The sequence below is a fragment of the Schistocerca serialis genome, chromosome 3 (genome assembly GCF_023864345.2).
Source record: "Schistocerca serialis cubense isolate TAMUIC-IGC-003099 chromosome 3, iqSchSeri2.2, whole genome shotgun sequence".
Lineage (NCBI taxonomy): Eukaryota > Metazoa > Arthropoda > Insecta > Orthoptera > Acrididae > Schistocerca > Schistocerca serialis.
This window is the reverse complement of record NC_064640.1, coordinates 1,067,998,239-1,068,014,482: the sequence shown is the minus strand read 5'-3', so window position 1 is coordinate 1,068,014,482 and position 16,244 is coordinate 1,067,998,239.

Genomic DNA, 16,244 nt, shown 5'->3' with positions numbered 1-16,244 from the left:
TGTAATTTCAGTGTTTCATCGTCAATGTGTATGTCCAAGGAATACATTGCGCCTGCAGTGGTGTATCGGAATCTAATACTGGTCTCACAGGGAATGCGCAAGGCACCAACTGTAAGAAGAGTCTGTATTCTTGTACTTAAGGCGGCATTTTGCCTTTTGTATTTAATTCCGATGCCATTTCTGTGGTTCTTGGTCAATGTGAAGGTCCTAGGAATACATTGAACCTGCAGTTGTCTATCGGAAACTAATAATGGTCTCACAAGGAATGCTCAAAGCACCGACTGTAAGAAGAGTCTCTATTCTAGCATATAAGGTGGCATTGTGCCTCTTGTATTGATTCCGATATAATTTCTGTTTTTCATCGGCATTGTCAATGTCCAAGGAATACATTGAACCTGCAGTGGTGTATTGCAAACTAATACTGGTCTCACAGGGAATGCTCAAAGCACCGACTGTAAGAAGAGTCTCTATTCTTGTACTTAAGGCAGCATTGTGCCTTTTGTATATAATTCCGATGTAAATTCAGTGTTTCATCGTCAATGTGTATGTCCAGTCAATACATTGAACCTGCAGTGGTGTATCGGAAGCTAATACTTGGCTCACAGGGAATGCTCAAGGCACCGACTGTACGAAGAGTCACTATTCTTGTACTTGAGGCTACATTGTGCCTTTTGTATTTAATTCCGATGCAATTTCTGTGTTTCATCGTCATTGTGAAGATCCAAGGAATACATTGAACCTGTAGTGGTGTATCGGAAACTAATACTGGTCTCACAGGGAATGCTCAAAGCACCGACTGTAAGAAGAGTCTATATTCTTGTACCAAAGGCGGCAATGTGCCTTTTGTATTTAATTCCGATTTGATTTCTGTATTTCATCGTCAATGTGAAGGACCAAGGAATACATTGAACTTGCAGTGGTGTATCGGAAACTAATACTGATCTCACAGGAAAGGATAAAAACACAGACTCTAAGAAGTGTCACTCTTCTTGTAGTTAAGGCGGCATTGAGTCTTTTGTATTTAATTCCGATGTGATTTCAGTGTTTCATCGTCAATGTGTATGTCCAAGGAATACATTGAACCTGCAGTGGTGTATCGGAAACTAATACTGGTCTCACAGGGAACACTCAAATTACAGACTGTAAGAAGAGTCTCTATTCATATATTTAAGGCGGCATTGTGCCTTTTGTATTTAATTCCGATGCGATATCTGTGTTTCATCGTCAATGTGAATGTCCAAGGAATACATTGAACCTGGATTGGTGTATCGGAAACTAATTCTAGTCTCACAGGGAATGCTCAACGCACGACTGTAAGAAGAGTCTCTATTCTTGTACATAAGGCGGCATTGTGCCTTTTGTACTTAAATCCGATGCGATTTCTGTGGTTCATCGTCAATGTGAAGGTCCAAGGAGTACATTGAACCTGCAGTGGTGTATCGGAAACTAATACTGGTCACACAGGGAATGCTCAAAGTACCGACTGTAAGAAAAGTTTCTAATCTTGTACTTGAGATGGCTTTGTGCCTTTTGTATTTAATTCCGATGCGATATCTGTGTTTCATCGTCAATGTGAAGGTCCAAGGAATACACTGAACCTGCAGTGGTGTATCGGAAACTAATACTGGTCACACAGGGAATGCTCAAATTACCGACTGTAAGAAAAGTTTCTAATCTTGTACTTGAGACGGCTTTGTGCCTTTTGTATTTCATTCGGATCCGATTTCTGTGCTTCATCGTCAATGCGAAGGTCCAAGGAATATATTGTACCTGCAGTGGTGTATCGGAAACTAATAATGGTCTCACAAGGAATGCTCAAAGCACCGACTGTAAGAAGAGTCTCTATTCTAGCATTTAAGGTGGCATTGTGCCTCTTGTATTTAATTCCGATATAATTTCTGTTTTTCATCGGCAATGTCAATGTCCAAGGAATACGTTGAAGCTGCAGTGGTGTATTGCAAACTAATACTGGTCTCACAGGGAATGCTCAAAGCACCGACTGTAAGAAGAGTCTCTATTCTTGTACTTAAGTCAGCATTGTGCCTTTTGTATATAATTCCGATGTAAATTCAGTGTTTCATCGTCAATGTGTATGTCCAGTCAATACATTGAACCTGCAGTGGTGTATCGGAAGCTAATACTTGGCTCACAGGGAATGCTCAAGGCACCGACTGTACGAAGAGTCACTATTCTTGTACTTGAGGCTACATTGTGCCTTTTGTATTTAATTCCGATGCAATTTCTGTGTTTCATCGTCATTGTGAAGATCCAAGGAATCCATTGAACCTGTAGTGGTGTATCGGAAACTAATACTGGTCTCACAGGGAATGCTCAAAGCACCGACTGTAAGAAGAGTCTATATTCTTGTACCAAAGGCGGCAATGTGCCTTTTGTATTTAATTCCGATTTGATTTCTGTATTTCATCGTCAATGTGAAGGACCAAGGAATACATTGAACTTGCAGTGGTGTATCGGAAACTAATACTGATCTCACAGGAAAGGATAAAAACACAGACTCTAAGAAGTGTCACTCTTCTTGCAGTTAAGGCGGCTTTGAGTCTTTTGTATTTAATTCCGATGTGATTTCAGTGTTTCATCGTCAATGTGTATGTCCAAGGAATACATTAAACCTGCTGTGGTGTATCGGAAACTAATACTGGTCTCACAGGGAATACTCAAAATACAGACTGTAAGAAGAGTCTCTATTCTTATATTTAAGGCGGCATTGTGCCTTTTGTATTTAATTCCGATGCGATTTCTGTGTTTCATCGTCAATGTGAATGTCCAAGGAATACATTGAACCTAGATTGGTGTATCGGAAACTAATTCTAGCCTCACAGGGAATGCTCAAAGCACCGACCGTAAGAAGAGTTTCTATTCTTGTACATAAGGCGGCATTGTGCCCTTTGTACTTAAATCCGATGCGATTTCTGTGGTTCATCGTCAATGTGAAGGTCCAAGGAGTACATTGAACCTGCAGTGGTGTATCGGAAACTAATACTGGTCTCACAGGGAATGCTCAAAGCACCGACTGTAAGAAGAGTCTCTATTCTTGTACTTAAGGCGGTATTGTGCCTTTTGTGTTTAATTCCGATGCGATTTCTGTGTTTCATCGTCAATGTGGAGGACCAAGGAATACACTGAACCTGCAGTGGTGTATCGGAAACTAATACTGGTCACACAGGGAATGCTCAAAGTACCGACTGTAAGAAAAGTTTCTAATCTTGTACTTGAGATGGCTTTGTGCCTTTTGTATTTAATTCCGATGCGATATCTGTGTTTCATCGTAAATGTGAAGGTCCAAGGAATACACTGAACCTGCAGTGGTGTATCGGAAACTAATACTGGTCACACAGGGAATGCTCAAAGTACCGACTGTAAGAAAAGTTTCTAATCTTGTACTTGAGACGGCTTTGTGCCTTTTGTATTTCATTCCGATCCGATTTCTGTGCTTCATCGTCAATGTGAAGGTCCAAGGAATATATTGTACCTGCAGTGGTGTATCGGAAACTAATACTGGTCTCACAGGGAATGCTCAAAGCACCGACCGTAAGAAGAGTCTCTATTCTTGTACTTAAGGCGGCGTTGTGCCTTTTGTATTTAATTCCGATGCGATTTCGTTGTTTCATCGTCAATGTGAAGGTTCAAGGAATACATTGAACCTGCAGTGGTGTATCGGAAACTAATACTCGTCTCTCAGGGAATACTCAAAAACCGACTGTAAGAAGAGTCTCTATTATTGAATTTAAGGCGGCATTGTGCCTTTTGTATTTAATTCCGATGCGATTTTTGTTTTTCATCGTAAATGTGAAGCTCCGAGGAATACATTGAACCTGCAGTGGTGTACCGGAAACTAATACTGGTCTCACAGGGAATGCTCAAAGCACCTACCATAAGAAGAGTCTCTATTCTTGTACTTAAGGCGGCATTGTGCCTTTAGTATTTAATTCCGATTCGATTTCTGTGTTTCATCGTCAATGTGAAGGTCCAAGGAATACATTGAACCTGCAGTGGTGTATCGGAAACTAATACTGGTCTCACACGGAATGCTGAAAGCACCGACTGTAAGAAGAGTCTCTATTCTTGTAGTAACGCGGCAGTTTGCCTTTTGTATTTAATTCAGATGCGATTTCTGTGTTTCATCGTCAATGTGAAGGGCGCAGGAATACATTGAACCTGCAGTGGTGTATCGGAAACTGATACTGGTCTCACAGGGAATGCTCAAAGCACCGATTGTAAGAATAGTCTCTATTCTTGTACTGAAGGCGGCATTAAGCATTAAGTATTTAATTCCGATGCGATTTCTATGTTTCATCGTCAATGTGAAGGTATAAGGAATACATTGCACCTGCAGTGGTGTATTGGAAACTAATTCTGGTCTCACACGGAATGCTGAAAGCACCGACTGTAAGAAGAGTCTCTATTCTTGTACTGAAGGCGGCATTGAGCATTTTGTATTTAATTCCGATGCGATTTCTGTGTTTCATCGTCAATGTGAAGGTCCAAGGAATACATTGCACCTGCAGTGGTGTATCGGAAACTAATACTGGTCTCACAGGAAAGGATTAAAGCACAGACTCTAATAAGTCTCACTCTTCTTGCACTTATGGCGGAATTGTTCGTTTTGTATTAAATTCCGTTGTAATTTCAGTGTTTCATCGTCAATGTGTATGTCCAAGGAATACATTGCGCCTGCAGTGGTGTATCGGAAACTAATACTGGTCTCACAGGGAATGCGCAAGGCACCAACTGTAAAAAGAGTCTGTATTCTTGTACTTAATGCGGCATTTTGCCTTTTGTATTTAATTCCGATGCGATTTCTGTGGTTCTTCGTCAATGTGAAGGTCCTAGGAATACATTGAACCTGCAGTGGTCTATCGGAAACTTATAATGGTCTCACAAGGAATGCTCAAAGCACCGACTGTAAGAAGAGTCTCTATTCTAGCATTTAAGGTGGCATTGTGCCTCTTGTATTTAATTCCGATATAATTTCTGTTTTTCATCGGCAATGTCAATGTCCAAGGAATACATTGAACCTGCAGTGGTGTATTGCAAATTAATACTGGTCTCACAGGGAATGCTCAAAGCACCGACTGTAAGAAGAGTCTCTATTCTTGTACTTAAGGCAGCATTGTGCCTTTTGTATATAATTCCGATGTAAATTCAGTGTTTCATCGTCAATGTGTATGTCCAGTCAATACATAGAACCTGCAGTGGTGTATCGGAAGCTAATACTTGGCTCACAGGGAATGCTCAAGGCACCGACTGTACGAAGAGTCACTATTCTTGTACTTAAGGCTACATTGTGCCTTTTGTATTTAATTCCGATGCAATTTCTGTGTTTCATCGTCATTGTGAAGATCCAAGGAATACATTGAACCGGTAGTGGTGTATCGGAAACTAATACTGGTCTCACAGGGAATGCTCAAAGCACCGACTGTAAGAAGAGTCTATATTCTTGTACCAAAGGCGGCAATGTGCCTTTTGTATTTAATTCCGATTTGATTTCTGTATTTCATCGTCAATGTGAAGGACCAAGGAATACATTGAATTTGCAGTGGTGTATCGGAAACTAATACTGATCTCACAGGAAAGGATAAAATCACAGACTCTAAGAAGTGTCACTCTTCTTGTAGTTAAGGCGGCATTGAGTCTTTTGTATTTAATTCCGATGTGATTTCAGTGTTTCATCGTCAATGTGTATGTCCAAGGAATACATTGAACCTGCAGTGGTGTATCGGAAACTAATACTGGTCTCACAGGGAATACTCAAAATACAGACTGTAAGAAGAGTCTCTATTCTTATATTTAAGGCAGCATTGTGCCTTTTGTATTTAATTCCGGTGCGATTTCTGTCTTTCATCGTCAATGTGAATGTCCAAGGAATACATTGAACCTGGATTGGTGTATCGGAAACTAATTCTAGTCTCACAGGGAATGCTCAAAGCACCGACCGTAAGAAGAGTCTCTATTCTTGTACATAAGGCGGCATTGTGCCTTTTGTACTTAAATCCGATGCGATTTCTGTGGTTCATCGTCAATGTGAAGGTCCAAGGAGTACATTGAACCTGCAGTGGTGTATCGGAAACTAATACTGGTCTCACAGGGAATGCTCAAAGCACCGACTGTAAGAAGAGTCTCTATTCTTGTACTTAAGGCGGTATTGTGCCTTTTGTATTTAATTCCGATGCGATTTCTGTGTTTCATCGTCAATGTGAAGGTCCAAGGAATACACTGAACCTGCAGTGGTGTATCGGAAAGTAATACTGGTCGCACAGGGATTGCTCAAAGTACCGACTGTAAGAAAAGTTTCTAATCTTGTACTTGAGACGGCTTTGTGCCTTTTGTATTTCATTCCGATCCGATTTCTGTGCTTCATCGTCAATGTGAAGGTCCAAGGAATATATTGTACCTGCAGTGGTGTATCGGAAACTAATACTGGTCTCACAGGGAATGCTCAAAGCACCGACCGTAAGAAGAGTCTCTATTCTTATACTTAAGGCGGCGTTGTGCCTTTTGTATTTAATTCCGATGCGATTTCGTTGTTTCATCGTCAATGTGAAGGTTCAAGGAATACATTGAACCTGCAGTGGTGTATCGGAAACTAATACTGGTCTCACAGGGAATGCTCAAAGCACCGACTGTAAGAAGTGTCTCTATTCTTGTACTTTTGGTGGCATTGTGCCTTTTGTATTTAATTCCGATGCGATTTCTGTGTTTCATCGTCAATGTGAGGGTCCAAGGAATACACTGAACCTGTAGTGGTGTATCGGAAACTAATAGTGGTCACACAGGGAATGCTCAAAGTACCGACTGTAAGAAAAGTTTCTAATCTTGTACTTGAGACGGCTTTGTGCTTTTTGTATTTAATTCCGATGCGACTTCTGTGTTTCATCGTCAATGTGAAGGTCCAAGGAATACATTGAACCTGCAGTGGTGTATCGGAAACTAATACTGGTCTCACAGGGAAAGCTCAAAGCACCGACTGTAAGCAGAATCAATATTCTTGTACCTTAGGCGTCATTGTGCCTTTTGTATTTAATTCGGATGCTATTTCTGTGTTTCATCGTCAATATCAAGGTCCAAGGAATACATTGAACCAGGAGTGATGTATCGGAAACTAATACTGGTCTCACAGGGAATGCTCAAAGCATCGACTGTAAGAAGAGTCTCTATTCTTGTACTTAAGGCGGCATTGTGCCTTTTGTATTTAATTCCGATGCGATTTCTGTGTTTCAACGTCAATGTGAAGGTCCTAGGAATACATTGAACCTGCAGTGGTGTATCGGAAACTAATTATGGTCTCACAGGAAAGGATCAAGGCACAGACTCCAAGAAGTGTCACTCTTCTTCCACATAAGGCGGCATTTTGCCTTTTGTATTTAATTCCGATGAAATATCAGTGTTTCATCGTCAATGTGTATGTACAAGGAATCCATTCAACCTGCAGTGTTGTGTCGGAAACTAATACTGGTCTCACAGGGAATGCTCAAAACACCGACTGTATGAACAGTTTCTATACTTGTACTTATGGTGGCATTGTGCCGTTTGTATATAATTCCGATGCGATTTCTGTGTTTCATCGTCAATCTGAAGGTCCGAGGAATACACTGAACCTGCAATGGTGTATCGGAAACTAATACTGGTCTCACAGGGAATGCTCAAAGCACCCACTGTAAGAAAAGTTTCTAATCATGTACTTAAGGCGGCTTTGGGCCTTTTGTATTTAATTCCGATGCGATTTCTCTGTCTCATCGTCAATGTGAAGGTCCAAGGAATACATTGAACATGCAGTGGTGTATCGGAAACATAACCTGGTCTCACATGGAATGTGCAAAGCACCGACTGTAAGAAGAGTCTGTATTGTTGTACTAAAGGCGGCATTTTACCTTTTCTATTTAATTCCGATGCGATTTCTATGTTTCTTCGTCAATGTGAAGGTCCTAGGAACACATTGAAATTGCAGTGGTGTCGCGGAAACTAATACTGGACTCACAGGGAATGCTCAAATCACCGACTGTAAGAAGAGTTTCTATTCTTGTACTTATGGCGGCATTGTGCCTTTTGTATTTAATTCAGATGCGATTTCTGTGTTTCATCGTCAATGTGAAGGTCCAAGGAATACATTTAACCTGCAGTGGTGTATGGGAAACTATTACTGGTCTCACAGGGAATGCTCAAAGAACCGACTGTAAGAAGAGTGTCTATTCTTGCATTCAAGGCTGCATTGTGCCTTTTGTATTTAATTCCGATATAATTTCAGTGTTACATCGTCAATGTGTATGTCCAAGGAATACATTGAACCTGCAGTGGTGTATCGGAAACTAATACTGGTCTCACAGGAAAGGATCAAAGCACAGACTCTAAGAAGTCTCACTCCTTTTGCACTTATGTTGGCATTGTGCTTATGTATTTAATTCCGATGTAATTGCAGTGTTTCATCGTCAATGTGTATGTAATGGGAATAAATTGAACCTGCAGTGGTGTATTGGAAACTAATACTGGTCTCACAGGGAATGCTCAAAGCACCGACTGTAAGAAGAGTCTCTATTCTTGTACTTAAAGCGGCATTGTGCCTTTTGTATTTAATTCCGATGCGATTTCAGTGTTTCATCATCAATGTGAAGGACCAAGAATACATTGACCCTGCAGTGGTGTATCGGAAACTAAAACCGGTCTCACAGGAAAGGATCAAAGCACAGACTCTAAGAAGTCTCACTCCTTTTGCACTTATGTTGGCATTGTGCTTATGTATTTAATTCCGATGAAATATCAGTGTTTCATCGTCAATGTGTATGTACAAGGAATCCATTCAACCTGCAGTGTTGTGTCGGAAACTAATACTGGTCTCACAGGGAATGCTCAAAACACCGACTGTATGAACAGTTTCTATTCTTGTACTTATGGTGGCATTGTGCCGTTTGTATATAATTCCGATGCGATTTCTGTGTTTCATCGTCAATCTGAAGGTCCGAGGAATACACTGAACCTGCAATGGTGTATCGGAAACTAATACTGGTCTCACAGGGAATGCTCAAAGCACCCACTGTAAGAAAAGTTTCTAATCATGTACTTAAGGCGGCTTTGGGCCTTTTGTATTTAATTCCGATGCGATTTCTCTGTCTCATCGTCAATGTGAAGGTCCAAGGAATACATTGAACATGCAGTGGTGTATCGGAAACATAACCTGGTCTCACATGGAATGCGCAAAGCACCGACTGTAAGAAGAGTCTGTATTGTTGTACTAAAGGCGGCATTTTACCTTTTCTATTTAATTCCGATGCGATTTCTATGTTTCTTCGTCAATGTGAAGGTCCTAGGAACACATTGAAATTGCAGTGGTGTCGCGGAAACTAATACTGGACTCACAGGGAATGCTCAATTCACCGACTGTAAGAAGAGTTTCAATTCTTGTACTTATGGCGGCATTGTGCCTTTTGTATTTAATTCAGATGCGATTTCTGTGTTTCATCGTCAATGTGAAGGTCCAAGGAATACATTTAACCTGCAGTGGTGTATGGGAAACTATTACTGGTCTCACAGGGAATGCTCAAAGAACCGACTGTAAGAAGAGTCTCTATTCTTGTACTTAAGGCGGCATTGTGCCTTTTGTATTTAATTCCGATGCGATTTCTGTGTTTCATCGTCAATGTGAAGGTCCAAGGAATACATTGAACCTGCAGTGATGAATCGGAAACAAATACTGGTCTCGCAGGGAATGCTCAAATCACCGGCTGTAAGAAGAGTGTCTATTCTTGCATTCAAGGCTGCATTGTGCCTTTTGTATTTAATTCCGATATAATTTCAGTGTTACATCGTCAATGTGTATTTCCAAGGAATACATTGAACCTGCAGTGGTGTATCGGAAACTAATACTGGTCTCACAGGAAAGGATCAAAGCACAGACTCTAAGAAGTCTCACTCCTTTTGCACTTATGTTGGCATTGTGCTTATGTATTTAATTAGGATGTAATTGCAGTGTTTCATCGTCAATGTGTATGTAATGGGAATAAATTGAACCTGCAGTGGTGTATCGGAAACTAATACTGGTCTCACAGGGAATGCTCAAAGCACCGACTGTAAGAAGAGTCTCTATTCTTGTACTTAAAGCGGCATTGTGCCTTTTGTATTCTATTCCGATGCGATTTCAGTGTTTCATCATCAATGTGAAGGACCAAGAATACATTGACCCTGCAGTGGTGTATCGGAAACTAAAACCGGTCTCACAGGAAAGGATCAAAGCACAGACTCTATGAAGTCTCACTGTTCTTGCACTTATGGCGGAATTGTTCGTTTTGTATTTAATTCCGATGTAATTTCAGTGTTTCATCGAAAATGTGTATGTCCAAAGAATACACTGAACCGGCAGTGGTGTATCGGAAACTAATACTGGTCTCACAGGGAATGCTCAAAGCACCGACTGTAAGAAATGTCTCTATTCCTGTACTTAAGTCGGCATTGTGCATTATGTATTTAACTCCGATGCGATTTCTGTATTTCATCGTCAATATGAAGAGCCAAGGAATACATTGAACCTGCAGTGGTGTATCGGAAACTAATACTGGTCTCCCAGGAAAGGATAGAATCACAGACTGAAAGAAGTCTCATTCTTCTTGTACTTAAGGCGGCATTGAGTCTTTTGTATTTAATTCCGATGTAATTTCAGTGTTTCATCGTCATTGTGAAGATCCAAGGAATACATTGAACCTGTAGTGGTGTATCGGAAACCAATACTGGTCTCACAGGGAATGCTCAAAGCACCGACTGTAAGAAGAGTCTATATTCTTGTACCAAAGGCGGCAATGTGCCTTTTGTATTTAATTCCGATTTGATTTCTGTATTTCATCGTCAATGTGAAGGACCAAGGAATACATTGAACTTGCAGTGGTGTATCGGAAACTAATACTGATCTCACAGGAAAGGATAAAAACACAGACTCTAAGAAGTGTCACTCTTCTTGTAGTTAAGGCGGCATTGAGTCTTTTGTATTTAATTCCGATGTGATTTCAGTGTTTCATCGTCAATGTGTATGTCCAAGGAATACATTGAACCTGCAGTGGTGTATCGGAAACTAATACTGGTCTCACAGGGAATACTCAAAATACAGACTGTAAGAAGAGTCTCTATTCTTATATTTAAGGCAGCATTGTGCCTTTTGTATTTAATTCCGGTGCGATTTCTGTGTTTCATCGTCAATGTGAATGTCCAAGGAATACATTGAACCTGGATTGGTGTATCGGAAACTAATTCTAGTCTCACAGGGAATGCTCAAAGCACCGACCGTAAGAAGAGTCTCTATTCTTGTACATAAGGCGGCATTGTGCCTTTTGTACTTAAATCCGATGCGATTTCTGTGGTTCATCGTCAATGTGAAGGTTCAAGGAGTACATTGAACCTGCAGTGGTGTATCGGAAACTAATACTGGTCTCACAGGGAATGCTCAAAGCACCGACTGTAAGAAGGGTCTCTATTCTTGTACTTAAGGCGGTATTGTGCCTTTTGTATTTAATTCCGATGCGATTTCTGTGTTTCATCGTCAATGTGAAGGTCCAAGGAATACACTGAACCTGCAGTGGTGTATCGGAAAGTAATACTGGTCGCACAGGGAATGCTCAAAGTACCGACTGTAAGAAAAGTTTCTAATCTTGTACTTGAGACGGCTTTGTGCCTTTTGTATTTCATTCCGATCCGATATCTGTGCTTCATCGTCAATGTGAAGGTCCAAGGAATATATTGTACCTGCAGTGGTGTATCGGAAACTAATACTGGTCTCACAGGGAATGCTCAAAGCACCGACCGTAAGAAGAGTCTCTATTCTTGTACTTAAGGCGGCGTTGTGCCTTTTGTATTTAATTCCGATGCGATTTCGTTGTTTCATCGTCAATGTGAAGGTTCAAGGAATACATTGAACCTGCAGTGGTGTATCGGAAACTAATACTGGTCTCACAGGGAATGCTCAAAGCACCGACTGTAAGAAGTGGCTCTATTCTTGTACTTTTGGTGGCATTGTGCCTTTTGTATTTAATTCCGATGCGATTTCTGTGTTTCATCGTCAATGTGAGGGTCCAAGGAATACACTGAACCTGCAGTGGTGTATCGGAAACTAATACTGGTCACACAGGGAATGCTCAAAGTACCGACTGTAAGAAAAGTTTCTAATCTTGTACTTGAGACGGCTTTGTGCTTTTTGTATTTAATTCCGATGCGACTTCTGTGTTTCATCGTCAATGTGAAGGTCCAAGGAATACATTGAACCTGCAGTGGTGTATCGGAAACTAATACTGGTCTCACAGGGAAAGCTCAAAGCACCGACTGTAAGCAGAATCAATATTCTTGTACCTTAGGCGTCATTGTGCCTTTTGTATTTAATTCCGATGCGATTTCTGTGTTTCAACGTCAATGTGAAGGTCCTAGGAATACATTGAACCTGCAGTGGTGTATCGGAAACTAATTATGGTCTCACAGGAAAGGATCAAGGCACAGACTCCAAGAAGTGTCACTCTTCTTCCACTTAAGGCGGCATTTTGCCTTTTGTATTTAATTCCGATGAAATATCAGTGTTTCATCGTCAATGTGTCTGTACAAGGAATCCATTCAACCTGCAGTGTTGTGTCGGAAACTAATACTGGTCTCACAGGGAATGCTCAAAACACCGACTGTATGAACAGTTTCTATTCTTGTACTTATGGTGGCATTGTGCCGTTTGTATATAATTCCGATGCGATTTCTGTGTTTCATCGTCAATCTGAAGGTCCGAGGAATACACTGAACCTGCAATGGTGTATCGGAAACTAATACTGGTCTCACAGGGAATGCTCAAAGCACCCACTGTAAGAAAAGTTTCTAATCATGTACTTAAGGCGGCTTTGGGCCTTTTGTATTTAATTCCGATGCGATTTCTCTGTCTCATCGTCAATGTGAAGGTCCAAGGAATACATTGAACATGCAGTGGTGTATCGGAAACATAACCTGGTCTCACATGGAATGCGCAAAGCACCGACTGTAGGAAGAGTCTGTATTGTTGTACTAAAGGCGGCATTTTACCTTTTCTATTTAATTCCGATGCGATTTCTATGTTTCTTCGTCAATGTGAAGGTCCTAGGAACACATTGAAATTGCAGTGGTGTCGCGGAAACTAATACTGGACTCACAGGGAATGCTCAAATCACCGACTGTAAGAAGAGTTTCTATTCTTGTACTTATGGCGGCATTGTGCCTTTTGTACTTAATTCAGATGCGATTTCTGTGTTTCATCGTCAATGTGAAGGTCCAAGGAATACATTTAACCTGCAGTGGTGTATGGGAAACTATTACTGGTCTCACAGGGAATGCTCAAAGAACCGACTGTAAGAAGAGTCTCTATTCTTGTACTTAAGGCGGCATTGTGCCTTTTGTATTTAATCCCGATGCGATTTCTGTGTTTCATCGTCAATGTGAAGGTCCAAGGAATACATTGAACCTGCAGTGATGAATCGGAAACAAATACTGGTCTCGCAGGGAATGCTCAAATCACCGGCTGTAAGAAGAGTGTCTATTCTTGCATTCAAGGCTGCATTGTGCCTTTTGTATTTAATTCCGATATAATTTCAGTGTTACATCGTCAATGTGTATGTCCAAGGAATACATTGAACCTGCAGTGGTGTATCGGAAACTAATACTGGTCTCACAGGAAAGGATCAAAGCACAGACTCTAAGAAGTCTCACTCCTTTTGCACTTATGTTGGCATTGTGCTTATGTATTTAATTCCGATGTAATTGCAGTGTTTCATCGTCAATGTGTATGTAATGGGAATAAATTGAACCTGCAGTGGTGTATCGGAAACTAATACTGGTCCCACAGGGAATGCTCAAAGCACCGACTGTAAGAAGAGTCTCTATTCTTGTACTTAAAGCGGCATTGTGCCTTTTGTATTTAATTCCGATGCGATTTCAGTGTTTCATCATCAATGTGAAGGACCAAGAATACATTGACCCTGCAGTGGTGTATCGGAAACTAAAACCGGTCTCACAGGAAAGGATCAAAGCACAGACTCTATGAAGTCTCACTGTTCTTGCACTTATGGCGGAATTGTTCGTTTTGTATTTAATTCCGATGTAATTTCAGTGTTTCATCGAAAATATGTATGTCCAAAGAATACACTGAACCGGCAGTGGTGTATCGGAAACTAATACTGGTCTCACAGGGAATGCTCAAAGCATCGACTGTAAGAAGAGTTTCTATTCTTGTACTTAAGTCGGCATTGTGCATTATGTATTTAACTCCGATGCGATTTCTGTATTTCATCGTCAATATGAAGAGCCAAGGAATACATTGAACCTGCAGTGGTGTATCGGAAACTAATACTGGTCTCCCAGGAAAGGATAAAATCACAGACTCAAAGAAGTCTCATTCTTCTTGTACTTAAGGCGGCATTGAGTCTTTTGTATTTAATTCCGATGTAACTTCAGTGTTTCATCGTCAATGTGTATGTCCAAGGAATACATTGAATCTGCAGTGGTGTATCGGAAACTAATACTGGTCTCACAGGGAATGCTGAAAGCACCCACTGCAAGAAAAGTTTCTAATCTTGTACTTAAGGCAGCTTTGTGCCTTTTGTATTTAATTCTGATGCGATTTCTGTGTTTCATCGTCCATGTGAAGGTCCAAGGAATACATTGAAGCTGCAGTGGAGTATCGGAAACTAATACTGGTCTCACAGGGAATGCGCAAAGCACCGACTGTAAAAAGAGTCTGTATTGTTGTACTTAAGGCGGCATTTTGCCTTTTCTATTTAATTCCGATGCGATTTCTATGTCTCTTCGTCAATGTGAAGGTCCTAGGAATACATTGAACTGCAGTGGTGTATCGGAAACTAATACTAGTCTCACAGGGAATGCTCAAAGCACCGACTGTAAGAAGAGTTTCTATACTTGTACTTAAGGCGGCATTATGCCTTTTGTTTTTAATTCAGATGCGATTTCTGTGATTCATCGTCAATGTGAAGGTCGAAGGAATACATTGAACCTTCAGTGGTGTATCGGAAACTAATATTGGTCTCACAGGGAATGCTCAAAGCACCGATTGTAAGAAGAGTCTCAATTCTTGTACTGAAGGTGGCATTGAGCATTATGTATTTAATTCCAATGCGATTTCTATGTTTCATCGTCAATGTGAAGGTCCAAGGAATACATTGCACCTGCAGTGGTGTATCGGAAACTAATACTGGTCTCACAGGAAAGGATTAAAGCACAGACTCTAAGAAGTCTCACTCTTCTTGCACTTATGACGGAATTGTTCGTTTTGTATTTAATTCCGATGTAATTTCAGTGTTTCATCGTCAATGTGTATGTCATAGGAATACATTGAACCTGCAGTGGTGTATCGGAAACTAATACTGGTCTCACAGGGAATGCTCAAAGCGTCGACTGTAAGAATTGTTTCTATTCTTGTACTTATGGTGGCATTGTGCCTTTTGTATTTAATTCCGATGCGATTCCTGTGTTTCATCGTCAATGTGAAGGTCCAAGGAATACACTGAACCTGCAGTGGTGTATCGGAAACTAATACTGGTCACACAGGGAATGCCCAAAGCACCGACTGTAAGAAAACTTTCTAATCTTGTACTTGAGGCGGCTTTGTGCCTTTTGTATTTAATTCCGATGCGATTTCTGTGTTTCATCGTCAATGTGAAGGTCCAAGGAATACATTGAACCTGCAGTGGTGTATCGGAAACTAATACTGGTCTCACACGGAATGCTGAAAGCACCGACTGTAAGAATTGTTTCTATTCTTGTACTTAAGGCGGCGTTGTGCCTTTTGTATTTAATTCCGATGCGATTTCGTTGTTTCATCGTCAATGCGAAGGTTCAAGGAATACATTGAACCTGCAGTGGTGTATCGGAAACTAATACTCGTCTCACAGGGAATACTCAAAAACCGACTGTAAGAAGAGTCTCTATTCTGGAATTTAAGGCGGCATTGTGCCTTTTGTATTTAATTCCGATGCGATTTTTGTTTTTCATCGTAAATGTGAAGCTCCGAGGAATACATTGAACCTGCAGTGGTGTACCGGAAACTAATACTGGTCTCACAGGGAATGCTCAAAGCACCTACCGTAAGAAGAGTCTCTATTCTTGTACTTAAGGCGGCATTGTGCCTTTTGTATTTAATTCCGATTCGATTTCTGTGTTTCATCGTCAATGTGAAGGTCCAAGGAATACATTGAACCTGCAGTGGTGTATCGGAAACTAATACTGGTCTCACA